Raw genomic sequence first — 27,852 nt, 5'->3', positions numbered from 1 at the left:
TTTCTCACTTATCTCACTTAGCATAATGTGCTCGAGGTCCATCCATGTTGCTGCAAATGGCAAGATATTCACCTTCCTTGTGGAAGAATTATATATAGAGAGAAGCCCAGGTTTTTTAAGAGAATTGCTTTGGTCCATCCAGTGAGAAAAAAAAATGGCCGTTATAAATTTTGAAATGTAGTAATCAACTATATTATCGTCACGGACTTCAGTTAGACTGTGACATGCTTTCTTAAGAGGGAGACAATTGTACAGGAGGGCTTTGAGAATGATACTTTCCCTTCAGCCTGTCCCTGGAATACCCGTGACAAGGTATTACAAGGTAAGAGTGAGTTGTGATTCCTATTTCACTTTTTAAAAAAATTCAAGGATATATTTTTAATAAGAAAATATTAAGGCAAGGTAGCTGTAGTAAGGTTTAGTGCACGCAGGTCAACACATTCAAGAATTATTCAGTTCCTATAAAACAGTATTAGGCCCCAGGAATCAGAGAGATGAGGAAGAAAGACACAGCCCGGCCTTCATGAGGCTTGTGTTGGCAGTCCCCAAGGCCACCTCCAAGTTCTATAATTCGCTAGAAGGACTCAGTATATAGTCCCACTCATGGCTAAGACTTATCACTGTTTAAAAAAAAAATCAGCAAAGGGAAAAGGCATGTGGGGTGAAGTCTGGAGGAAGCCAGGCACAGCCGAGGGTGGTGTTGCAGTAATCTCAGCCATGAGTAAAACTACACTGAGCCCCTTGAGTCCTGGAGAAATCTCTGAACACGGGGTAGTCTTGGAGACCCCGATCCAGGAGGTGAAGCAACTTGGCCAAGGACACACAACTTGTAAGAGACAGAGCTAGAACCTTAACACACAGAGCCTTGTTCCAGAGAGACTATACTTTAACAACTGTCCTTAGAAAAGCCAAGATGAGTGTTACCAGGGGACAAGAAAATGAGAAGAAACTTCCAGCTATGAAATAAGTCAAGGGGATGTAATGTACATACAAGGAATACAGTCAGTAACACTGTAACAACTCTTTATGGTGATGGATGGTAACCGGTCTTATTGATCATTCCATAACATATAAAAATATCGAGTACTAGGTTGTACACCTGAAACTAATATAACATTGTATATCAATCACAACTTAATTATTAAAAAGGAAAAAGAAAGAGAAGATACAAAGCAGATAATACCAATACCTTATATTTATAACTCACTTACTATAAGGTGGGTACTAGACTAAGTATTTTTTTGTTGCTGTTTTTTGGTTTTGGGGTTTTTTTGGCCACGCTGTGCAGCATGTGGGATCTTAGTTCCCTGACCAGGGATCGAACCTGCACCCCTGCATTAGTAGCACGGAGTCTTAACCACTGTACCGCCAGGGAAGACCCTAGACTAAGTATTTTTATATGCCTTATCTCATTTAATTGTCTCAGAACTCACCAAAAGTGAGAACTTTCTGGAATGTCGGAAACACTCTATTATCTTGGTTAGGTCAGTAACTACTCACAAGGTAGTTACTATAGCTCTCCCTTTTCACAGATGAGAAAAATGGCGACTCTGAGAGTTGAATATTATTAATCTAAGAACATACACCTAGTGTCGAGTCAGGACTGAGCTTGGGCAGCCTGACTAACCACGCTGTAACCACCATGCTATCCTGCCGCCCAAATGAGATCAGAGGAGCACAGACTAGAGGAACCCATATTCCCAGTTTGCAGAAGGAGCGTCACCAGCAGAGTACATTTCCAGGCAGAATCCTAGATCGATCTAACGACCAGAGGTGGGAGAAAGCTTGGGCCAGACGTGATCAGTTTGGCAATTAAACAGACGTGGACTAGCCACTAACTTCCAAATCTTTATACCCAGCTCTGCCTTCCACACTGAGCCCTGCCATATCCAACTACCACTTGCATGTCTAAAAGGTATCTTGAGCCAAAAAAAGCCCAATTAGCATCGAGTTTTTCCTCCCAAATTGTTCTCTCCTTACCCTCTGGGGGTAAACAGTACCATCTACCTTAAAGTTATCCTGTATTCTTCCCTGTTCCTAATTTCTCATATCTAATTCATTTTTTAAAAGTCTGCTAAGAATAACGTTTGGCCCATAGCAGGTGTGCAACAAATATTTGCTGAAGGAATAAATGGAACGAAACGTGAACAGACCAATGACCACACAAATAACTGAAAAAAAGTCATTCAAGATCAACCATGAGAAAGGGCACCTGGTTTGGAGAACATTACAATTAAGTTTCACCCAAATTTCATTTTAACGTTATTCATTTTTTCTTCATAATTTTGAATTTCCGAAGTATGTGTTCAGTAGGAATAGTAAAATAATGCAGAGATGTACAGGTAACTCAGTAGACCAGAGTACAGAATGCAGGAACAGTCAGGTCATGTGAAATATGAATCAATTGATATATTTCTCTCTCTCTGCATACATATAATATATATACACATTCATTTATGTATTTATATATATAATATATACACACACATATAAATACATAAATGAACACATAAATGATAAAGACGGTATTTCCGTTGACTTGCAAATAAATCATTAATGTAATAAATAGCATTGTCATAATTAGCTATCCATCTTGAAGAAAATAAAGTTAAACGTCAACCTTATGCCATTTACAAAAGTAAATTATAGTCACATTAGAGATTTTAAAAATTTTAATGTAAATATTAAAAAACCATTTAGGTGCCTTTTGGATTAAGCTTTGGATGGGTAAGGTCTTTTGAGACTAGATATGAAACCAGATTTTCTAAAGAGAACAAATCATTTACCTATATAAAAAATTTAACCTTCTTTACGGTCAAGTCACCATTCAGAAAGTAAAGATTGAGATAAAACAAGGGTAAGACTTTTGATAGGTGAGTGAACAACGCTACCACTGAAAGAGCGCCTAAAAACATAGTTAGAAATAATGCAATAATGGGCAAAAGTATTTCATAAGCAATTCAGATGAGAAAATACAAATGCAGCCAATAAACACAGGGAAAGATGCTCATCATGCATCCACTATGCAGGAAATTGCAAAACAAAATGGGAGATCTTTGTCACACACCCCCCTCCATCAGATAAGCAACAATGTTTCATACTGATATATCCTTGAAGATGTGGGGAAACGTGTGAATGGCTATGATTTCCTGTCAAATATTCCAGCAATAATATATTAAATATTTTAAAAAGAAGTGTGTTCCTTTTGGCCCAACAATATTTAGAAATCTATACTAGTGAATTTAAAGATTAAAGCAACAGGATATAAGGACGTATGTGTTCGTGTGTATGAAAGGAGATTTATCGCTGTACTGTTTTTAGTGCTAGAATTGGTAATGATCTGAATGGAATAATATAAGTAGTAAAATATGGACTACATGTACAACATACACATTTCCATTTGTTTATAAAGGGGGTGACCTACATATGTTTTTTCACATGACGAAAGGGCTGATGGGTACACATCCTTTTGTTAATGCTGGGCATCTCAGGGAGGATAGAATTGGAAGAGAAAGCCTGATTTGTTTCTTCTAGACCTTGGTATTATCTGACTTAAGTTTTTATTTTGAAGATTATAATAAAATATATGTAAACTAGTACTATTAACTATTAACTAGTACTGTTAGCATTAAGCTGCACAGGTTTAATACTATGAGTTAATAAGACAGACAATCCAAAAAATATCTACATGATAGTACCCTTCTATGTGGTATAAAAGGTGGGGTCAGGCAGGAGCAAAGTCTCATAACTGTGAACCACAATGGCTTTTGAAGAAGTTAAGAAAATAGTCTTAACACCCAGGACTCAAAAGGTACATTCATTAGATTTTTTTTTTTTTTTGAGGGAAAAAATTGCTAGAAAAAAAAAATTGCTAGAAAAAAAAATAGTTATAAGTCATAATTCTAGTTATTATTTTAAAATGTATATCTCAGAAAAAACTAAATTTCCTTGTCAATTGCACTATTATGAACTTTCATCAAATCTTTAACCATGGTCATTTTTAAGTCTTTTGTCAGTTACAGACAGTTCTGGGTGTACTCTGATGCTTTTGCAAATATGTTCCTATAAAAGGGTTCCATCTTCAAGGAATTCATAGAAAAGACTCTGACAAGTACAGGTTTCTGGTAACTGTACTGCTGAACTGAATGAATAAGCATTTTCAGAACTCTAATGAAAAACTGATGAACTCATAAAAGTGCTAACAAAAGATCAAGATGAAAAAGAAAATTAATTACACAGGACTGAGTGAACTGATGAGGATGATTATAATTTTTGTGACTTTCTGTTTGAACTAAAAAAAAAAAAAAAAATCCCACAAGGACTCAGAGGCAAAGAATATAGAAATCAATTTTCACTGCAAAGTAAAGGAGCTGTTACAGTGGAGGATTACTGGACTGAATGTCAATATTATGACATAGTATGAGTGTGTTTTGTGTTTGGTAATTGCAATCATTGTTGCTTTTGTTGTGGTCATCCATTTACAATGCTTGGTGTCAGTCTATTTATCTCTTGTAAAAATAAAATACAGTGTGTGTGTGTGAAAAAAAAAAACAACCAGAATTCTTAAAGTGTAAAAAAATCACTGTTATGATTGGAAAAAACAAACAAAACATTTCAAGAGATGAGCTAAACAGCCGAATGAACATCACTGAAGAACAAGCCAGTGAACTGGAAAACAGATCAGGCTCCTGGAACACAATGAAAAATTCTGAAGAAAAGAATAAAAGAAAAGTTAAAGAATAGGGAAGATAGATCCAGAAGTTACACCATTTATAGCATGAGTTCCAGTAGGGCCAAATGAAAAAAATAATAGTAACAGTAGACATCCAGGGAGAAAAAGAACTAATCAATGCCAAAAGATCACAGAGCAAGGGCAGTAAAGACCAAGGGTCACTGGCTTTCAAAGATCCTTGAAGATGACACCCAGCCAAAATATTGTCAAGTATAAACACGACAGACCTTTCTGGGGAAAATGACCAGAATAAACTTTGCTCAACAGGAGATGAATGGAGAAGGAATGATAAAAAGGACAGCACTGGATTTAATGCCAGTAGAAAATGAAGCAACTTATACAAAGTTCTGAGAGTGAATTTAAGAATTCTAAGCCCAGACAATTTGCCATTTAAGCATAAAGGCAACAGACATTTTTAAGCATGGAAAACTCAGAGGATATGGCATCCACAAGTCTTCTTTGGAAAAGACAACAAACTGTGGAGGAAATTAAGCCAACTGACAGATAAATCAAACTAGTCAGGCATGAAGAAACCGTGGTAAAAGGACAAGTGGTGAGCAACGACTTATATAAAGAGAACTGAGACAACCCAATGGTGGGAATAGATGGTGACAGATGAGAACGGAACCATGATAATAATAATAATATATCAGGAGATGGTGGGAAGTAAAAAAAGTGCTAATTTCTTCAGCTCTCATTACAGGGAGTTCATCAATAATACTTAAAATTAAAGCAAATGACTCAAACTTGCAAATTTTTTTTTCTTGGCCATGCAACCCGGCTTGCAGCATCTTAGTTCCCTGACCAGGGATTGAACCCAGGCCCCTGCAGTGAAAGCACCAAGTCCTAACCACTGGACTGCCAGGGAATTCCTGCAAATTTTTTTCTATAATCTCTTTTCATTAGAGAAAGCTTTATAAAATAATATCATGTATTGAAAAAGGTACTTAAAATTCTGCATTCACTTTGACTTCTTTTCCCCCAATTTAAAGACAAGTTACAACATACACATGTATATATAATGAGAGAGAGAGAGAGCGTGCACGCACGCACATATTTCCATGTCCTAATATTTTCACCCACTTTATCTCACTTGATAGCAGCACAGGATCGAGACAAGAGGACGAATGAAACCACAATAATCCATCAATCCAACACCAATCCAATAGATGGACATGGAGTCCACTCCACCATCTTTTTTTTTTTTTCGCTGTTATAAACAATGCTGTGATGATCATTCTTTGAACACTTGCTCTGACTTAGAATTCTTGGAGTGGGAAATACTGCAGCAGAGGTTTGCAGAACTTCTGCAAGGGCTGAAATGCCCCTGCAAGTGTGTGGATGTACCCATTCCTCCATATGTTAGCTAACAGTGAACACCGATCTTTCAAATCTTTGGTCATCTGCTAGGAAAAGAATCACATCTTGTTTCAATCTGCATCACTTTGATTACTAGAGGCTGATCATCTTTTCATATGATTATCGGTCATTTGTTTTTCCTCTTTTCTCCCTTCCTGAACACGAAGGCTCAGGTCTTTATTCCCAGCTCCTGTTTTTAAAATAAGGATATTAAAATTTTGTTGTCCATGAAGCTTTTTTCACCCAATATGCTGTCTTTTAACTTTGTTCATGGTATAAGTTTTGGTAGCGTGTATTACGTGGAGAATACAACATCTGGAAATGAATAAGAAGAAATGTCCCACTGAGGAGAAAAACCTGGGCAGAGAAGGAGGATGCATTATTTGGAGTCACCTCTCTCCATAATGCGGGCTCAGGCCCTTAGATGAAACCATTATTGACAGGCCACATGTAGAGCAAACAGGCACATTACAGAGTCCTACAGACCTGGGCTCAAATCCAGGATTCACCACTCATTTCTTCATCTCTAAAGCAGAATCATACCACCTCTCTCACACAGCTATTTTGGGGATAAATGCACTGAGTAATGTAATGTGCTCACCTAATATGTTTTTTTCCCCTCTTTTTCCTTTTACCAAGGGAGGGAGGTTATGTTTACTCTCTGATGCCTTACGTTGTTATTTCTGGAGAGAAAAGAGAACTCGACCCACCTGAAACTTGGTTTTGTCTTCCGCATCTTGGGAAAGGGCTGAGGCTTGAGAACGCAGGGCTGTAGGAGAAGAGAGAAGCCTTAAGAAGGGTGGGGCCTGCCTGGGCGCTCTGACTACCCACCTGGACCTCACGAATGTCTGCCCCCTTACAGATGGGTTTCTTTTCACTGGATGCAACTCCTCATCCACTTCACTTTTCCTCTCTCCACACCCGGCTTAGATTCTCCCCCACCCTTCGTAAGCTCTCACCTCTTTCCTCCCGCCTTGAGGAGGAAAAAGTCTCCATGGTGACCCCTCCTAGGTTTCTGGAGCATCAGCAGCTTTATTTATCCTCTGATCTTCCTAAACTGGAGAAGCAGAAGATCCAGTGGTTCTTCATTCTTGAGACTGTCCAAGCTCTGATGAGGAGCTTCAGATGGATACCCAGGGTCCCAAATACCTACCTCCACCTCCACTCTCCAGAGCCTGCTTCTTGGTTTCCACGTTCCAGGGACCTGTGGGCTCAAGAAGGAACTTGACTTTATCTGAGTTCTTTCTTCTGGCCCCAAAGTTCACACCCTCTGGATGCCATTCATGCAGAGGACATGTACTGAGCGGCTATACGCACAGTCCCTGCTCTGGGGGAACTCACAATCCAGAGAGCCATGAATGTTGCAGATGGCTGTACAGTCAGAGGAGTGTTTGCAGGGAGGGCCCAGGAGCAGAAATCTCGCAGTGAGACACAGGGCCTTACAGAAGAGTACAGACCCACAAACATACAGGACCTGTGCCCTGTGAAGGAAAAGCTGGAGTGTAAAGGCTTCACCAACGCAACAGTCTGGGGATTGCAAAAATAAAAAATCCGGGCTTCCCTGGTGGCGCAGTGGTTGAGAATCTGCCTGCCAATGCAGGGGACACCGGTTCGAACCCTGGTCTGGGAGGATCCCACATGCCGCGGAGCAACTGGGCCCGTGAGCCACTACTACTGAGCCTGCGCGTCTGGAGCCTGTGCTCCGCAACGAGAGAGGCCGCGATAGTGAGAGGCCCGCGCACCGCGATGAAGAGTGGCCCCCACGTGCCGCAACTAGAGAAAGCCCTCGCACAGAAACGAAGACCCAACACAGCCATAAATAAATAAATAAACCCAAAGTTTAAAAAAAAAAAAATAATTAAAAAAAAAAAAATCCACATCCCTGTCCTCAAGGATTCTAAAAATGAGGATATGACAAGGGAATGCTACTCAGCCATAAAAAAAGAATGAAATAATGCCAGTTGCAGCAACATCGATGGACCTAGAGATTATCATATTAAGTGAAATAAGTCAGACCGAGAAAGACAAATACCTTATGATATCACTTATATGTGGAATCTAAAATACAACACAAATGAACTTATCTACGAAACAGAAACAGACTCACAGACACAGAGAACAGATTTGTGTTTGCCGGTACAGGGGGCGGGGAGGGATGGAGTGGGAGTTTGGGATTAGCAGATGCAAACTATTACATATAGAATGGATAAACAACAAGGTCCTACTGTATATCACAGGACCTATATCCTGTGATAAACCATAATGGAAAAGAACATGAGGGACTTCCCTGGTGGCACAGTGGTTAAGACTCCGTGCTCCCAATGTAGGGGGCCCAGGCTCGATCCCTGGCCAGGGAACTAGATCCCACATGCATGTTGCAACTAAGAGTTCGCATGCCACAATTAAGGAGCCTGAGTGTCGCAACTAAGGAGCCCATGTGCCGCAACTAAGGAGCCCGCCTGCCGCAACTAAGACCCGGCACAACCAAATAAATAAATAAATAAATATTAAAAAAAGAAAAGACTATGAAAAAGAGTGTATATGAATGTATAACTGAATTGCTTTGCTGTGCAGCAGGAATTAACACAACACTGTAAATCAACTATTCTTCAATAAAATAAATTTTAAAAAATAAAAATAAAAATCAGGATATGGGTGAGCAAATGTCTTCTAAATCAGAGATTGTAACCTTTCCTGTTCCATGACCTCCTTTGACAGTTGGGTGATATTTATGGACTTCTCTTCAGAATAATGTTTTAAATGCATAAAATAAAACACAGAATGATTTTAAAAACTAATTACACTGAAAGACAACCTTCAAAAATATTAAAACATCAAGTGTGTGCTTGTTTAAGAATGAATCAACTACTGTAATTTCAAAATAGTAATGAGCAGAAGCAATATTTTGAAACATCTACACAAACTGTATTATAAGAATATCTATGATTTATGGGACTTCCCCGGTGGTGCAGTGGTTAAGAATCTTCCTGCCAATGCAGGGGACATGGGTTCGAGCCCTGGTCCGGGAAGATCCCACATGCCGCGGAGCGACTAAGCCCGTGTGCCACAACTACGGAGCCTGCGCTCTAGAGCCCGCAAGCCACAACTACTGAAGCCCACGCACTTAGAGCCCGTGCTCTGCAACAAGAGAAGCCACCGCCATGAGAAACCTGTGCACTGCAACGAAGAGTAGCCCCCGCTCGCCGCAACTAGAGAAAAGCCCGCGCGCAGCAACAAAGACCCAACGCAGCCAAAAATAAAATAAATAAAATAAATAAATAAATTAAAAAATAAATGCTAACCATCGTTTGCACTTTCAGAGAGTAATAATATTTTGGCTGGTGGAGGGTCCTGCCTTGATGCTGACGCTGCTGACAGATGAGGATGGTGGCTGCTGAAGGTTGGGGTGGAGGTGGTAATTTCTTAAAATAAAACAATGAAGTTTTAAAAATATAAAGTCATGTCACTTCTGTGGCCAAAACCTTCACTTGACTCAAAACCTTCGTCCTTTCAATGGCCAAACGACCTTACACCAAGAGGCCTCCCAAGATCCGATGTCCTACTTATCCTTCCTCTTTCTCACTCTCGTCAGCCTCTCTGGCCTTCTTACTGGTCTTCAAATAGACCAGTCATACGCCCACCTCAGGGCCTCCACTGCCGTCCCCTTTCCCCAGATGTCCACGGGCCCCCTACCTCCTTTGGGTCCCTACTCAGGCACCACCTTCTCGGTGGCAGCATCCCTGGTTACCCCACTTAAAGCTGCCAGTTCCTCCGCCAGCACTCCCACAGCCCTCTTCCTGCTTCGTTTTTCTCCATGAAACGTATCTAAGCTTCCATCTGTTTTTCTTGTTTACTGTCCTTCTGCGCCCACTAGAACGTGAGCTCTCTGAGGGCTGGGATGTCAGTCTGCTCCTGGCACAATGTAGGTGCTCAATAAATATTTATTAAAAAAAAGTTTTTTTATTATTGAAGTATAGTTGATTTACAATGTTGTGTTAACTTCTGCTGTATAGCAAAGTGACTCAGTTATACACATGTATACATTCTTTTTTATACTCTTTTCTATTATGGTTTATCCCAGGACATTGAATATAGTTCCTCGTGCTATACAGTAGGACCTTGTTCTCCCTCCATTCTATAGATAATAGTTTGCATCTACTAACCCCAAACTCCCAGTCCATCCCTCCCCCACCCCTCAATAAATATTTAAATGGAGACTGGGACTTGCCTGAACTCAGCCTGCTGCTATCTGGATCCTGGGTCTGCTGATACCAGTTATAGAGCAGAATGGATTTTGTTCCCCAGCTCGTTCACTTAGTAAATTACAAGCTAAGGACCAGGCGGGGTGTGTGGGGACACCATGGTGATCAGGGCAGGAAAGGATTCTGCACTCAAGCTGACATTCCAGCTGGGAAGACAGCACACATTGACTGAAATTCTACCATGTGACAGGTGCGTGGGATACAAAGAAAGATACCGTCCTTGACCATGTGTGCTCACACTGCAGGGAGAAAGAGGATGACAGAAATAATTGGTGACAAAGGCAGTGGGATGAAGAGGTAATGGGAATAATAGCTACTGCAAAGGTAGAAATAACAGATGAATAAAATTATGATGAATAAGATTATGTATGGGGATGAAAAGGAGGAGAACTCAAATGTGAGTCTGGGTTGAAGCTTGAGGAAAATGGGGAAATTATGATGTTTTAACCTAGACAGCAAAAGGAGCAAGGTTTTGGAAGTTACAGCGCTTGTCTCTCAACATTGGGAGCTGTGCAATGATTTGGGTTCAAATTCTGGCTCAGCCACTTGGTAGCTGTACTAACACTAGAAGAATGACAAACCTCTGAGTCTGTTCTTTCTTCTGTTAAATGAAGATAATATTCCTTACTTGCAGAGTGGAAAGAATTAATTCTTTCTCATACACATACACATGCCTACCTATTTGAATAAAGCTCATAGCCCAGTTCTTGGCACAAAGAAAATCCTCTATAAACTATTATCATTGTTGTTATTCATTCATCCCCAGGCACTAACCTCGGAATACAAGCATCCCTTCATTTAACAAATATACGTTCAGTGCCTAACTACATCTTGGATGCTACAACAAATACTGGGGATGCAGCAGTAAACAAGACGGGCAAGGTACTTGTTCTTATGGTGCCTGCCTTCTGGTGGGTAAGCAAATCTACAAAGGTGATCAGCGATTACAAAAAGGGTAATGAAGAAAAGGAAACACATGTGACAGATTCTTGTTTATCCCCCAGAATGTAAGTTCTCTCAGACAGAACATTGGAGGCAGGTTTGGGAGGGGCAACATTAAATCAGGTGGTCATGGAAGGTCTCTAAGACCCGCATGAAAGTAAATCAGTTGTGTAAAGATCCGGCATGAGAAGAGTACAGAGGGAAGTGCAAGGACAAAGGCCCTGACTTCTGGTGATAACATCTCCTGGCCAAGTGACACTTGTTAAGTTTCTTAACCTTTCTAAGCCTCAGTATTCTTATCTGTAACATGGGACTAATATTATCTAACTTCTGCAGTTGCTGAGCAAATTAAATATATATTAATTTACTCAGGGACTTCCCTGGTGGTCCAGTGGCTAAGACTCCGCACTCCCAATGCAGGGGGGGCCTGGGTTCGATCCCTGGTCAGGGAACTAGATCCCACATGCCACAACTAAGACCCCAGTGCAGGCAAATAAATAAATAAATAATAAATAGAAAAATTAATTTACTCATTCACATATTTATTGACAGGCTACTATATGCCACACACTGTTCCAGGGACCAGGGATACAGAAGTGAAAGCCCTCAACATAATAACTGTCATATAATAAGCGCTTAATTAATGCATACCATTACAGTTACTGTTACCTCTTTCCTATTACCTCTTTCCTATACGTAGCACATCCTTGAAAGAGTGTAAGCCTGAGCAATCTACTGACCAAATGAACCACCACTAGGAGCCAAGGAGAGCACATACTAATAAGACACCAGGAAATTCCCCAGCCTTAGAAGAAACCCATTTCTGAGTGAAGGCGGTAAGGCTGAGGGGCCTGAACAGGACATTTGTCAAAACCATGGGATGAACAATGAGGTCGGGAAAACAGGCCTCTATTTGGGAAGACAGCAAGCATTGACATAAAACAACAACAACAAGAGACCAAAGTCCTACTCACCTGCAGCTCCAGTGGCAAGAGATCTGGGATTATTCCTTCCTCTTTTATGCAGTTCTCTCTGGCAAAGGAACAGTTGGAAGAGAGCCAAAAAAAAAAAAAACGAGCCATGAGATAACATGATTTTATCATAATTCCCAACACACCACAGGGAAAAATCTCTGAGCACCAGTTGGATGTAATCTACTCCTGCCTTTAACCTACCCTTTCTGTAATCAACTCCTATTACCTCCTTCAGGTGTCCTGGAAAGGGACCACCCTCCCTACAGGACTCAGAGAGAAGGGCCCATGCCAGCCCTGCTTTGTGCCTTGTCTACAAGCCTGCACTCACTGTAGCTCCCAGGAGACAAAGAGAATCAGGACACGGTCTCGAATTGAATTCAGAGCTGTGACTCCCACATGCTATGTGACATTTTAATTTTGGGGGGAGGGGGAAGGATTTTTTTATTGAAGTATAGTTGATGTACAATATTATATGTTACAAGGTGTACAATATAGTGATTCACAATTTTTGAAGGTTATACTCCATTTATAGTTATTATCAAATGTTGGCTATATTCCCTGTGTTGTGTAATAAATCCTTGTAGCTTATTTTATACACAACAGTTTGTACCTCTTAATCCCCTACCCCAATCTTGCCCCTCTCCCCACTGGTAACCACTAGTTTGGTCTCTATATCAGCTATGTGACATTTAGAGTGGAATTCAACCTGTGTGTACCTCAGACGCTACAAAAACCAGACGCAGCAACAATACATCAGCAAAAGAATCTTTCACAACTTGCACAGTGCTTTAAAATTCTCCAAGGAACACATACAGAACATGAAGATTCAACTTCAGCAGCTCTTTACAGAAATGCCTCCACAGACAGAAATCTCTGAAATTGGTACAGAAGTGGGTGGGCGGCTACCGTTAAAGAATTCAAGATACCATCAATCCGCGACTGCCTGGATTGGAGTCTCCCAAACGGGAGATGCCCGTCTCAGAGGCGGAGCTGCCGGCCTCAAACTGCTCCTTCCGAGCCTGAGGCGTACAAAGGGCTGCCGGCCCGGGCCCCGCCCCCCATCCCACCCCGGGATGCTCGGCGACCCGCCTCCTCAAACCCTTCCTTCGCCAAGCCGAGCTCGTTGAAATTCCCTGGTTCCGACCCTCCGCCATTCGCCGCTCTTTCCCCCTCAGATCCTTGAGATCTGGCCCCTGTGCCTGCGGCCGGAACAAAGACCTCCAAGAACACTCACGTCCCTTTTCGTACTCACCACTGCATAAGAAACCAAAGCCGGCCGGAAGCGGAAGTGGGCGACTACGGAGGGCCCGGACTACACTTCCCAGAACCCTCTGCGGCGCGCTGTCTTTGAGTCCAGAGGGTGATGGAATTAAGCGTGCACCTGGAGCTTTGCCAGACGAGTGCCGGAGGGCGGGGGGCGCTCAAGGTTGCAGCGCTCAGCTTTGGGGCGCCGCTACACTCTTCTTTCCTCAAAAAAAAAAAAGTTAGGGACTTCCCTGGTGGCACAGTGGTTAAGGATCCGCCTGCCAATGCAGGGAACACGGGTTCGAGCCCTGGTCCGGGAAGATTTCAGAAGATCCCACAGGCTGCGGAGCAACTAAGCCTGTGCACCACAACTACTGAGCCTGCGCTCTATAGTCCGCGAGCCACAACTACTGAGCCCGCATGCCACAACTACTGAAGCCCGCGCGCCTAGAGCCCCTGCTCTGCAACGAGAAGCCACAGCAATGAGAAGCCCACGCACCACAAGGAAGAGTAGTCCCCGCTCACCACAACTAGAGAAAGCCCGCCCGCAGCAACGAAGACCCAACGCAGCCATAAATAAATAAATAAATAAATTTATTAAAAAAAAGTTACCACTCACTACTAACACGTTCACATTGTAGAAAGTCTGACAATATTCTCAAACAAATCCACAATCCCTTACAGGGGATACAAAGCATTACTGATGCTTTGGTGTAAACTATATATAATATATATAATTATTATATATTTATATATTTTAAATATATAACTTACATATAAAAATCATATGTATTATATATGAATACATATTGTATTATATTACATATTTATATATATACATATATATATATAATTCCAAAATAGTGCACGGTCAATGTTAAGAAAACATGGGAGAAAAGTAAGAAAAAAAAAAGGAAAAATGTAAGAAAAAAGGACGAAATTAAAGTCGTCTGTAATCCTAGCACCCAGAAACAATCATCATTAATATCTTGGCCCATTTACTTCTTGATCCTCTATGAGAGTAAATATGTATTAAAATTATATTTTCTCCCCACAAAATTGGCATAATATTTTGGAACTATTTTTTCTCTCACTTTATATATCATGGGTAGCTTTCCATGTTACTAAATAATGGAATCATTTTAAGTGGTTGCTTAGGATTGTTTAGTTTTAGATGTTACAACCTTGTCCGCCAATGAAGTTATGCTTCCAGTCTTAGTGTATCAAAACTAGGGATAATAATTTTCTTGAAATTTTCCCAATTTGATAAACCAAACACAGTGTCTCATTATGGAGATGTTGAATAGATGTTAATATATCAGTGGTGGGTGAATTGCCTATTTATATATCCTTTGCCCAGTTTTCATAACTGATTTGAAATGTTACCATGTCAAATACTAATTATGGTTCATACTCAAATGTATGTTCTGAATGCTCTGTTTTCTTCTAGAGATTATTCCAGCTGTTTGGGTTTTAAGCTCTTTCTTTTTTTCTGTTTTGTTTCCCCTATAGGTTTATCCTGCTTTCATCTTATCTCCATTCCTACTGATTTCTTAATCCTCAATTATTTTTCATTCCACTTCCCAATTTGAGTTCTATGATTCATGTATTGGTTATATTTTGCTGTTGTGATAACAAGCATTTAAGGTTATGGAAACTGCTAAAGATTTTGGCAAACTATAAAATTTAATATTCCCTGTTTAGACCGCTGCTTTCCTCTACCCTACATGAACATCCTTTAATTGTGAGTTTAAATTCCCTTATAAACCAAGATTAAATAGTAAGAGATTTTAATCTTGCAAGTGATGGTTTTAATTATTTTTTGTTTTAGTGTCTTGACATATAAAAATTTTAACTGAATGATTTCTGTGTTGTTCTATGTATATATACATATATATGTGTATTTTACAATTTAATATTTTGTTTCCTCATTGCTTTTTGGTCATAGACAGTAGATCACAATCCAATCTACTTAGCTGAATTTCCAGAGAAATTATAATAAATATATATTCCCAGCCCAACATCCTACTCTTAACCCACTGAATCACGAATCTAGGCCAGGGCACAAGAAATAGCATAATTTTAGACAGTCAGGGAAAATTTGAAATTGGCTGTTTTAGGAATCTCTGGTCTACAAACTGTAAACAAGTCATATGTATTTCAATATAAGGTATCATCTCCTGAAGCTCTACCATTTTATCCATTATGTTACTGTATGAAGATGACTGAATATGTGGGTCAGTTCCTATGTGTATTTTACTTTTTCTACTGAATGCAAGAGGTGTGGTTACCCCCCAATTCTTCTCTATCACTAACCATTCATGATTATATTTATATAAGCATTATGGTTGGTACTTTTTTCCAGTAAACATTGATCTTTTCCTATTTAGTGCTCTTGACTTGATTTTTTTTTTTTGGGTTGGGGCTGCCTTTTGTTTATTTATTTAACCAGCTTTACTGAGATATAATTGACAACATCGTGTAAAGTTAAGGGGTACAATGTCATGATTTGGCATATGTCTGCATTGTGATATATAAGGTTAGTGAGCACATCCATCACCTCATATAGTTACCTTGTTTTTTTGTGGTGAGAACATTAATATTTGCTCTCTTAGCTTATTTCCAGTATACAATAAAGTATTGTTAACTTTAGTCACCATGCTGACCATTAGATCCCCCGAACTTATTCATCTTATAACTGAATGTTTGTGCTCTTTGGCCAATATCTTCCCATTTCCCCCACCTCCCAGCCCCTGACAACCACCAATCTACTCTCTGTTTCTATGAGTTCAACCTTTTTAGACTCCACATGTAAGTGAGATCATACAGTATTTGTTCTTCTCTGTCTTTGCATTTGCTCTAAGTAAAAAAGGTCACTTTTTAAAAGTCCTGAGTGGCTAAAAGCAAATATCCGAACTCCTTGCTGAGATCCCTTACAGAGGACTTCTCGCCGCCTTCTTTTTTTTTTTTTTAAGTATTTACAAAGTTGTGTTAGTTTCTGGTGTACAGCAAAGGATTTATATATATATATATATATATATATATATATATATACACACACACACACATTAATATATATATTATATATATGTGTATATATATTCTTTTTCATACTTTTCCATTATGATTTACTATAGAATATTGAATATAGTTCCCTGTGCTATACAGTAGGACCTTGTTGTTTATCTATTTTATATATAGTAGTTTGTATCTGCTAATCCCAAACCCCTAATTTATCCCTTCCTCACCCCCTTTCCCCTTTGGTAACCATAAGTTTGTTTTCTATGTCTGTGATTCTGTTCCTGTTTTGTAAATAAGTTCATTTGTATCATTTTTTTTATTCCACATATAAGTGATATCATATGCTATTTGTCTTTCTCTTTCTGGGTTACTTCACTTAGTATGATAATCTTTAGGCCCATCCATGTTGCTGCAAATGGCATTATTTCGTTCTTTCTTATGGCTGAGTAGTATTCCATTATATATATATATATATATACCACATCTTCTTTATCCATTCATCTGTCGATGGACATTTAGGTTGTTTCCATGTCTTGGCTATTGTAAATAGTGCTGCTATGAACATAGGGGTGCATGTATCTTTTCAAATTAGAGTTTTATCTGGATATATGCCCAGGAGTGGGATGGTTGGATCATGTGCTTGCCTTCTTGTACATACTTGAGTGCCTAGAAAAAGAACCTGATAGATCATAGTGATTATGTGGCAGGTCCCCTTTACTACTATAGTCTAACAAATGACCACAGACTTAGTGTCTTAAAACAACTACTTTATTATGCTCATGGGTTCTCTGGGTCATGAATTGGAAAGGGCACAGCAAGGATGGCTTTTCTCTGTTCCATGATGTCTGGAGCCTCAGCTGGGAAGACCCACAGGCTGGGTGGTAACTTGACAGCTGGGGAATGGAATTACACGACGTAGTTGATGGAGACGGTCAGCTGGGACCTCAGCTGGGGCTGTCAACTACAATACCCACACATGGCCTCTCCATGTGGTTTCCGAGGCTGCTTCCCAGCACGGCGGCTGTGTTCCAAGTGTGAGTGCTCCAAGAGAACGAGGGGAAAGCTGCATCACTTTTTATGATTTGGCATCGAAAGTCACATATAGTGTTGCTGTCATATCATCAAAAGCCTGTTCAGATTCAAGGGCAAAGAAGATCAATCCCCCTCCCCCAACCTCTCAGTGGGAGGAATGTTAAAGTCACAGTGTAAGAAAAGTATGGATTTTAGAGGATTTGTTGGAAAATATAATCTGCCATATGGTGCTTCCCCCGAAGTTATATTTTCTTCCCTTTCATTTCCCATTTAGCCCACTTGGAATTTGAATACAAATGAGGATCTGTCCACATTGAAACCGTATCAATCAGCTATACTAACTCCCTATTCTTAGAAACCTCACTTTGATGCCTAGGGGACGTGGCCCTCTCCCTCCATCTTTAAAACCAACAATGGATCACTCTGGCCTGACACTTCTGCCTACCTCTTCCCAATTTACGGATACTTGTGATTATGTTGGGCCACCAGTACACAGGGTAATCTCCTTACATTAAGAGCAGCAGATTAGCAACCTTAATTCCATCTGCTATGACTTACCCAAGTAACATAGCCAGTAAGATGCCAATGAAATGCTGAAACGAATTTGTAATCAGGAATTCTTGGCTTCAAAGCTTGTGTTCTCTTCCCTAAATCCTGCTACCCCATCGCAGAAACATCGGAGTGCAGGAAAATCGGAGGTTGAAGGTTGATTCATTGACTGTATGGTATCTACATCCACCACTCACATTGAAGGATATGGGTGGTAGAGGAGTCTTAGAAAATTTCTTCCTTGCTCCTCTGGAAAAGTTACAGGATGCCTTTCTCTCTCAGTTCAAATGGTAATAATAAAGCTGTAGACCACATCACATAACTCTGAGAAGAAACCATACATTGAAGCATTTCTTGTGGACAGCAGAAAGAGGAAATCAAAGTGAACCTTGATGATATTGTTAAACCAACACACTAACCAAACAACAGCAAAAGCCACCCCAAATGTGGAATAAAGCTTTCTGATGATTGTGGGTGAAAGCATTACTTCCGATAGAGAAATGGACAGTATTAACCTTGATATAGTCTCTGTAACAACTACTTTATTATGCTCATGGGTTCTCCAGCCTGACACATGATTTTTGTATCCAAAAAATCATGTCAGAGGTGGACAGTATTTTCAGTGATAAAAAATGTGATAATGATTATGTCATGGGAATAAGCATGAATTGTTCAACGTGAAATCCTGTTTGCTTTTGTTTTCTCAGATATGAAACACTGTGTGGAGTGCTCAAGTCATTAGTACACAAACGCTGAGAGACCGCTGTCTCCCCAAAATCGTGACCTTCCTGGCATTTGAAGACACTGTAGGGATGGTGCTGGCCTGCACTGCTCTTTCCTTGTCTGTACTCACAGCAGTGATTCTCGGGATCTTTGTGAAAGATCAAGAAACCTCCACTGTCAAGGTCAAAAACTGGGTACTCAGCTACCTTCGGCTCATTTCTCATTCTCCGCTTCTTCTGCTCCTTACTTTTCATTGGTCAGCCTAACATGGTAACCTGCATCCTCCAACAAATGACATTTGGAGTTGTATGTACTATGTATCTCTACTATTTGGCCCAAACAATCACTGTGGTTCTAGGCTTCAAGGCCACGGTATCAGGGAGAAGGATGAAGTGGTACTTGGTATCAGGTGTTCCTAACTCTGTCATTCCCATCTGCTCTCTGGATTAAGGGACCCTCTGTGGAATCAGGCAGGAGGGTCACACTGCCCAGCCAAGGGCTGCCAATGTGGTAAAGTCGGCCATTAGAAGTGTCCCTTCTGCGGGCAAAGTGTGTGACAGTAGCTGGGGGACCCAGGGGATTCTCTGAGGGCTGTGGGTGAAAAGATAAGGGACATGGGGGAGGAAGCTGGTGAGTTCTGCGAGTCAGTAGGTGTTTCCTGTGGGCAATGGGCTGACTCCTGCAGAAATCTGGGGATGGTTAGAGAGTAGCATGTAGTTTGGCGAGTCAGGGCTGGGGGACCCTTCAGGGGAGAAGCCAGATGGGACTTCACTCTCTTTAGATGAAGACATGATTGAGGACCCTGCAGCTCCCAGAGCCTCCTCCTTTTTTTTTGACCCCACAAATGGAGAGTAGTGTGCTGTGTGTGTGTGTGGCAGGACGGGGGGGGGGGAGGTTGGGGGGGTTGGGTGCTGGGGTGGACCACGGTCTCGAGACAAATGCAGTAATAAACAAACAAAAGACACAGACTTACCAAGTGTTCTGTCCTCTGTCTTCTGAATCGGGCTCCACACAGGGAGGATTCTGCAAGGACCAAGTGCAGGCGGCTCAGACAACCCAGACTGAACGCTGCTCTCCCCTAGGAAGATCTGAGCGGAGGGAAGCCGGGGTGGGCTCAAATACCAGGAGGAGCGCGGAGGGGGGTGGGATGGGGCGGGGACGGGGAAGGGGCGGGGCTTCACACCTTCTCACGCATCTCGTTCAGCTCTGGCTGCCAGACTCCGCCCAACACAAACTTCCTCTCCTAATTTGATTTAAAGTTAAAAGTTTGGCACAATTTAAGGCAAGAACTTAGAACGTTTGTGAGCCAGATATATTATAAGTTAATTCCATTTAAATACTTAAAACCGTTCTAGCGCTGTGGTTCTCAGGTTGTGGTCCTGGACCAGCAGAATCATTGCAAACCCCCAAACTCCACCCCAGACCTACTGAATCAGAAACTCTCGGGTCGGGACCCAGAAATCTGTGTTATAAGAAGCACTCCCTCTGATTCTGATGCATGGCAAAGTTTAAGAACCACCCATGTAAAGGAAAAGTTGTGTTTTTTTTTAAGTTGAGATATGTGTTGTATAAATTAAGATTTTGTTCTTATCATCTGGGGAAATCGAAGCTAGGTAGGTGGTGGATTGACTGCATTCGGGTGATTAGGTTAGGAATTCGATGGTTCTAGATCATTAGATCATCTAATTATTTAAATTATACTAAATTGTTTAAATTATACTTGTGTAAATTGGGGGGCAGTAGGAAACCAATTATAGTCTAATTTGTCCCAGATGTTTGATAGATGGAGTACTGTTTTCCACAAGAGGAAGTAAGCCCATATTTCAGTCAGGTTCTAGCACATCTGGCTGAGTGATGTGAGGCCCTCCAACCTTGAAAAATAGAAGCAAATGTTAAAAGCAAGGGGATTAAGAAAACCACACAAGAAAAAGAACTATCGACCAGAATTCTATCTAGATATTTGGTTCCTAAGCCTCCCTCAGCCATATATTTAGCGTTGTTTTAGAGTTGGTATTTGTATTTCCCCCCCTTTATGGTTTGTCTCCTGGATAAATAATCTACACTTTGCCTGCCCCACCTCCACTCCCATTTGATGAAATGGGCCATATTCATTTACATATTTTTTCTTGTTTTCTTCCTAAGTTTTAACAAAGAGCAAACGAGGGTCTCATGGAAGGTTGAGTTATCATTAATCCCAATCACTTTTTTCCCCTTATCTGCTCCCTTCAATGATAAACATGACCAAATACACCTGGGGCTGGGCTCCCTTATTTTTTATTTATTTATTTATTTATTTAATAGATCTTTATTGGAATATAATTGCTTCACAAGACTGTGTTAGTTTCTGTTGCACAACAAAGCGAATCAGCCACATGCATACACATGTCCCCATATCCCCTCCCTTTTGAGCCCCCCTCCCATCCTCCCTATCCCACCCCTCTATGTCATCGCTGGGCTCCTTTATTAATGGCATCTTTATGCGTCTTTATAGAGCCTGTGGCCTATCCACCAGAGGCAAGTAATGAAGCGATCAACCTCCAGTGTCAGTCAGTGAGGGGCCTAAGCTGGAATTTTAGATGCCCCTTACATTGTGAGATTAAAATGTGTAGTTTCCAGATCTTCATCCTAGTGAAGGTGACTTTTTTCTGTATGGACCTCCATATAAGCCTATTTTTCACATGTTATAAAATTAATGATGACCAACACTTGCCTGCAGGGCAATTGGGACTGACCAATATAATGCACCTTTATTTGAAGGCTATTAGAAGTTGAGTTTGTGCCTGTTGTGGACTGAATGCTTGTGTCCCCTCACCAAACTCATATGTTGAAATCCTAACCCCCAATGTGATATTAGGGGGTGAGGGCCTTTGGGAGGTGATTAGGTCATGAGGGTACCTCACAAATGGGATTAGTGCCCTTACAGAGGCCTCAGAGACCTTGTGAGGACAAAACAAGATGTGCAGCTAAGGAGCAGGAAGTGAGTCCTCAGACGCTGATACAGCCAGTTTAAAGTATTTTTGTTATAGCAGTCTGAACAGATTAAGAATGCCTTTCTTCAGCACACTTGATACTGCATCTCACGAAGGACCCATGGCTCTGTATTGACCTACCTTGGTCCAGCTGTCCATGACTAATGGTTTCTCAATGCTCAAAGTATTCCTGCTTGGTTGGCAGGAATTCCACACAGGTTAGTGGCCCCTGTGGCATATGTAACACCACCCAAATGTCTCTAGAAGTGTTTTTTAACCTATTATCCACAAGATAGTACAAGCCCATTTCTATCTCTCTGCCTTAACATAAGCTACTCACCAAAGAGCCCTGGTTTCAAATTGCTGCTGCATCACTGATGGATCCCTAGGATAATGTGCAACCCAAGAGGCTGCCCAGCTTTTAAGGGTGTGAACTAATGCTGCTGTTTCCAATTTAACTCTTGTTTTAACCTAGTCGCCATCTTTTACTTAAACATTTTTTTCTCATTCAGTGTTTTCTGACCAATTTGAATGTTTCATAAACACAACCCCCCCACAATTTTATAGTTTCATTTAAAGCTAGAAACTTCAGTTTTCCTTGTATAAAAAAATGCAACTGGACTTTATCCAGCAGTAACAGAGAACAATACTCCAAACACAGTAGTCACCCCATCTTCCCATGTGAACATAGGAACCATGATTGGATACTCATACAAGGTAGAGGCTACACCACCTGGGGATGGGTGTAGCCTGTGGTGACGGGGCATCCAGTTTTCTGGGGACACATCTTGGAATTGGCTGTATTGTATACAGGCCTAGATGATCAATTCTATCAGCTATATCTAATTAAAGCACCAGATTACAAAAAGAGACTCCAACTCCCTCTACCCAGTGCAACATAAATACTAAAGCAGAGAGTTTCAGTGATGGAACCCCATATAATTAGTAGAGAATAGTAATACCAGAAACTACAGATAAACAGTTTTGAGATTTCATCAGAAAACCCTCTTCTGGCTTTTCCATAGGTTTGGTCCTTTTATAACCTAATCCCCACTACTAAAATTTCAGCACATTCCACTTATGATCACAGCTACGTATTACTTCTTAAAAATAAATTATCAATTAAAGTTAATGGCATGTCCATGAAGTTTTTTCAAGAGTACAGAAAAATCAGGAACTTACACCCATAGAAAGTTCCAGCATTCCACAAAATATCTGGCAGGGGTAGTGTGGTCCTAGTCCCTTCAGAAAGTGAGCAATGGTGGAGAAACATGTGGACAAACCAAATATAGAACAAGAAGAAGAGCTTCTGGTCAGAAGAATCACCAACCTGCTGGATCTGTTGTGCAGTGAACCACAGGCATAGGTATCAACAGTCCAGATCTAAGCAAACACTGTCAGAGAGTAACTAGTAGAGCCTGGGCAGGAAAGAGGAACAATATTCAAAAGGAATATCTGTGTTTCAAGAACTTGATCCAACAGTTAAATTCCAGGAGTCCTCCCTGAAGAAGAGAGGAGGTGATCATGAAGACTGTCATGACCTCAATAGAACACAAAAGATGTTAAAGAGTCCAGAAAGGTGATATAACTACTACAGAAAGGTTTATCAATCGTATTTATCAACCTATTTCCAATGAAATGCCATCCTCAGTGGATTACAAATCAGTACCACATTGGCCATAAGATAGAAGGTCCAACTTTACTGTTCCAACATGAAGATCCACTTGGCAAATGCCAAAAGTGGTATTTTTTAATGTAACAATACTATTTTTACTGCAAAGCATAATAAAACAGACACTGATTTAGTTAGACCCCCAAACAAATCCAAATAAGAATTAAATTATCCTAAGCAGTAAAAACTGCCCATGTCACCAACTTGTTTGTGGTTTTACAAAAGCAGGTTTAGAAAGCTTTTGCATATCTACTCACAACTAAAGTTACTGAATATTTGCTTGGTAATTTGACCTGGTTTATAATCCCCCCATCCTTTTTAAATGCCCAGCGTCTGAACCATCTTTTTTTAAAAAATAAATTTATTTATTTATTTATTTATTTTTTGGCTGTGTTGGGTCTTCATTTCTGTGCGAGGGCTTTCTCTAGTTGCGCGAGCAGGGGCCACTCTTCATCGCGGTGCGCGGGCCTCTCATTGTCGTGGCCTCTCTCGTTGTGGAGCACAGGCTCCAGACGCGCAGGCTCGGTAGTTGTGGCTCACGGGCCTAGTTGCTCCGCGGCATGTGGGATCCTCCCAGACCAGGGCTCGAACCCGTGTCCCCTGCATTGGCAGGCAGATTCTCAACCACTGCACCACCAGGGAAGCCCTGAACCATCTTTTTACATGAGGAGTTTTTCACTAGAAAAGGAATGGACACCACTCAGAGATCCCAGACTTGGAAGTGGAAGCAAAGATATGAAGCCCTGGGTGAGGAAGAGAGTACACGTTTTTTGTTGTAAGAGAGCTGTGATAGGTTAAGTAGGAGGCTGCCTATACATATTAAAGTTAAGTGAAAATGTAGAGAGTGAAGAAAATGTTGACATATGGGCTAGGCAAGGGCGGGCTATACTGGAAATCTTTTGTTTTTTCCTTTGCTGTTGCTTAGCAAATGAGTAACAATTCTATGAATGACAAACTGCCCAAAGAATTAGTATGAGTGGAAGGTAGAGCCCATCTACAACTATGGACGCTCCAGGAAACACTAGGCACTGGTGGCCCTGGCATCTTAATCTTCCACACAACTCAGGTGCAGGCACAGCCTACAATCCACCAGAACCAGGCACTTGCCCAGACTTCGAATCAGAAGATATAGTTAAAAAAAAAATAAAAAAAAAAATAAAAAAAAAAAAAAAAAAAAAAGAAGATATAGTTAGTTCTTTACTATATCTCAAGGAACTTTGGGAACACTGAGGAACTCTCATGGCTCTGCAGCACGATTCAGCAATTGTTTCTGTGAAGCCCTGAACACTGTCTTTCTTGCCAGTTCTTGAAGCCACCTAATATCTTCTGAATCAACTGGTTAGAATTGGCTCATGTGCTTTCCAATTAAGAACCCAGGCTGCTATAATTTGTAAAGAGCAATATGCAATTTACTGATGTGACTCATCAAGTCTTCTAAAGGGAAACTGAGTCCATGTGCAACCTCTTTCAGCAAACAGGAAGAATACTGATTTTTCAAGATAAAGTTCTAAAGGCATAGGTAAGATTAACTGGTCTTATCAAGTACATTAAATGAGACATACGAAATAAGGGGTATTGATTAAGTACAAAATCCTAAAGAAATTTAGAAATATAAAAGGCATATCTGAAAACAGCATCAAAAAGTCTGGATTCCCTCCCCGCTCCAAGCTGAAATCTTTTTGGACAAAAACAAAAACAAAAACAAAAACAGGGGCTTCCCATGTGGCGCAGTGGTGGAGAATCCACCTGCCAATGCAGGGGACAAAGGTTCGAGTCCTGGTCTGGGAAGATCCCACATGCCGCGGAGCAACTAAGCCCGTGTGCCATAACTACTGAGCCTGCGCTCTAGAGCCTGTAAGCCACAGCTACTGGAGCCCACATGCCACAACTACTGAAGCCCATGTGCCTAGAGCCCATGCTCCACAAGAGAAGCCACTGCAATGAGAAGCCCGCGCACTGCAATGAAGAGTAGCTCTGGCTCGCATAACTAGAGAAAGCCCACGTGCAGCAACGAAGACCCAACACAGCCAAAAATAAATAAATAAATTTATAAAAACAACAAAAACAAACAAAAACATTAAAAGCACGTTTATCTTTGTCAGGCCTAGGAGTAAGCTGAAACATCAAACCACAAAATAAGGTGGACAAAGTACAAAAGTACTGAAGACTAAGCAGGAGTGTGGGAGGAAACATGACTACAGTTAATGCTGCTGAATGGTACATTTGAAAGCTGCTAAGAGAGCAAATCCTAAGAGTTCTCTCCACAAGAGAAAAAAAACCCCACTTTTTTCTTTTTCTTCTTTTAGTATCTATATGAGATGATGGATGTTAACTCATTGTGGTAATCATTTCACTATATATATATATTTTGGCTGCGCTTCTGGGATCTTAATCCTTGACCAGGGATTGAACCCGCGGCCCCGGCAGTGACAGCGTGGAGTCCTAACCTCTGGAGGGCCAGGGAAGTCCCCATTTCACAATATTTGTAAGTCAAGTCATTATGCTGTACATGTTAAACTTATGTCAATTATATCTCGATAAAATTATAAAAATGTTTTAAAAAATTGGTTCTAGGAGAGAGAGTATTCCTTAACATCCATGTATTTTAAAATGCTTTGGTCACCTTTCACTTGTTTCTAATTTTACTGGAGTATGGTGAAAGAAATATGGCCTGTCAAATCTCTACACATTTTGCTATGGCAAAGTACAGTTTTACTTTGTGAATTTTACACAAAAATTTTTATGCAGGGAACATATGTGGTTATATATGTGTCATACATATGTCATTAAAATCAAGTTACTGATTCCCCCTTTTAAACCTAAATTTTAGGTTCAGAGGTTTAATTATGTATTTTTAGCACACTGTCACTTTAACTTCTCTTCATTATTTTTTTACTTTATTTATTTATTTATTTATTTATTTCTCTGCATTATTGGTCGACCATTTTTTAAAAGAATACCTTTCCTACAGAGGGAGATTACTGAGCAAATAATGAAATTAACATTTTTGTTTATTTACTGGATCTACCTTACTCCAAGACACTTGGCAACCATAATTCACCAGCTAGGAACTGATGTAATACTTATGACTTAGTGCACACAGATGACTCATATTCAACCTGGCCAAGAAACACACAATCACACACACACTCACTTCAAAATTCTTTGCAGTTTTATCAATTTCATTTTCAATGAAATATTTTTAACACTAAAAAGATTACTTTGAGATAAACCCCTTCCCAAACTTGAAATCTTCACAGGCCTCCTTCTTAGCCCAGTTGGCTTTAAACTCATTTGTACAATCCTGTCTCCTGTCTTCAAGGTAAGATTCAACATACCCAGTGGAAATCATCCACTTGTACCTAGCACTGGTATTGGTTTTATCTATAATTTTGAGGAAAAGAAGCCTAACCATGTCCCACTACCAAATTAGCATTTTCACAATTTTATGTCCTCCCCCAAAGGCAGTGCATGGGGAACACCTTCTCTTCCTCTATCTGTGCATTCATGGACTGACTGAAGATTCTCCTGGGGTGGGCAGCCAGTTTTCCAGCCATCAACAACTGTTCCCCCAGAACTTCAGTCACTATGAGGTGTGCTGCACTCTCTGGCTTAACCCTCATAAAGATGAATCCACTTAGGGTCATATCCTGGGGACAAAATTTACTAAGGGTAACCCCTATTAGATATCACTTTAGTTGTTTTTTTTTTTTTTTTTTCTCCAGGGAATTTACCTCTATTCTCTGGTCTCTCAGTTCAACTCTCAGCCTATTTTTCAATAACTCTCTGGGATCAGAGGTTTCAGGTCCATGACAATCCATAGGATTAGAATTCATGATATAGGGGCAAAGGCCAGAAAGACTTGTGAACCAAATCTAAAAAACCAATGAGAAGCTACAAACATTACCTCACTAAAAGCATTCTTGTGAGCTTAATTTAGATGGCAAGCACTTAGCCAGGGCAGTACCTTCCCACTCAGAGGATTCTCACATTAGGGAACATATCCCAGAGGAAAAAAAGACAATACTACATGACGGGAGAAAAAAAAAAACACCTTAAAAATAAAGCTCCTTTATACTGCTTTTGATATATGGGTTAAAAAAAAAAAAGCCCATTTGCCCTCCATACTGCCCATACATTCTCATTCCCTCTGGCTTAAATTTCCAGTTCCACATTCCCAAGGAAATATTTTATTCTCAATGAGGAACATTCCTGGAATCTAGTCCTAAGGAGTAACCTGTTCATGCTAATCCAAATGGAACTCTCAGAACCCTGAGGGATCTTTGCTATCTGACTGCCCAGACTTTTCTAAATGGTCAAAGAGATGGAAATGTTTGTTATTTTTTTGACTATTACTCATATCATTTATTAG

General features: G+C 40.5%; 2 pseudogenes; both read right to left on the bottom strand.

Annotated features, from left to right (window-relative positions):
• The window catches only part of LOC132353349 (zinc finger protein 560-like), a 36,556-nt pseudogene extending 23,716 nt beyond the window's left edge, over window positions 1–12,840 (bottom strand).
• Window positions 1–27,852, bottom strand: part of LOC132353967 (carcinoembryonic antigen-related cell adhesion molecule 1-like) — a 902,477-nt pseudogene that overhangs the window by 805,075 nt on the left and 69,550 nt on the right.

This window comes from Balaenoptera ricei, chromosome 19, assembly GCF_028023285.1.
Source record: "Balaenoptera ricei isolate mBalRic1 chromosome 19, mBalRic1.hap2, whole genome shotgun sequence".
In the NCBI taxonomy this organism is placed as follows: Eukaryota; Metazoa; Chordata; class Mammalia; order Artiodactyla; family Balaenopteridae; genus Balaenoptera; species Balaenoptera ricei.
Note: the sequence above shows the minus strand (reverse complement) of the source record. Positions and strands in the feature narration are given on the sequence as shown.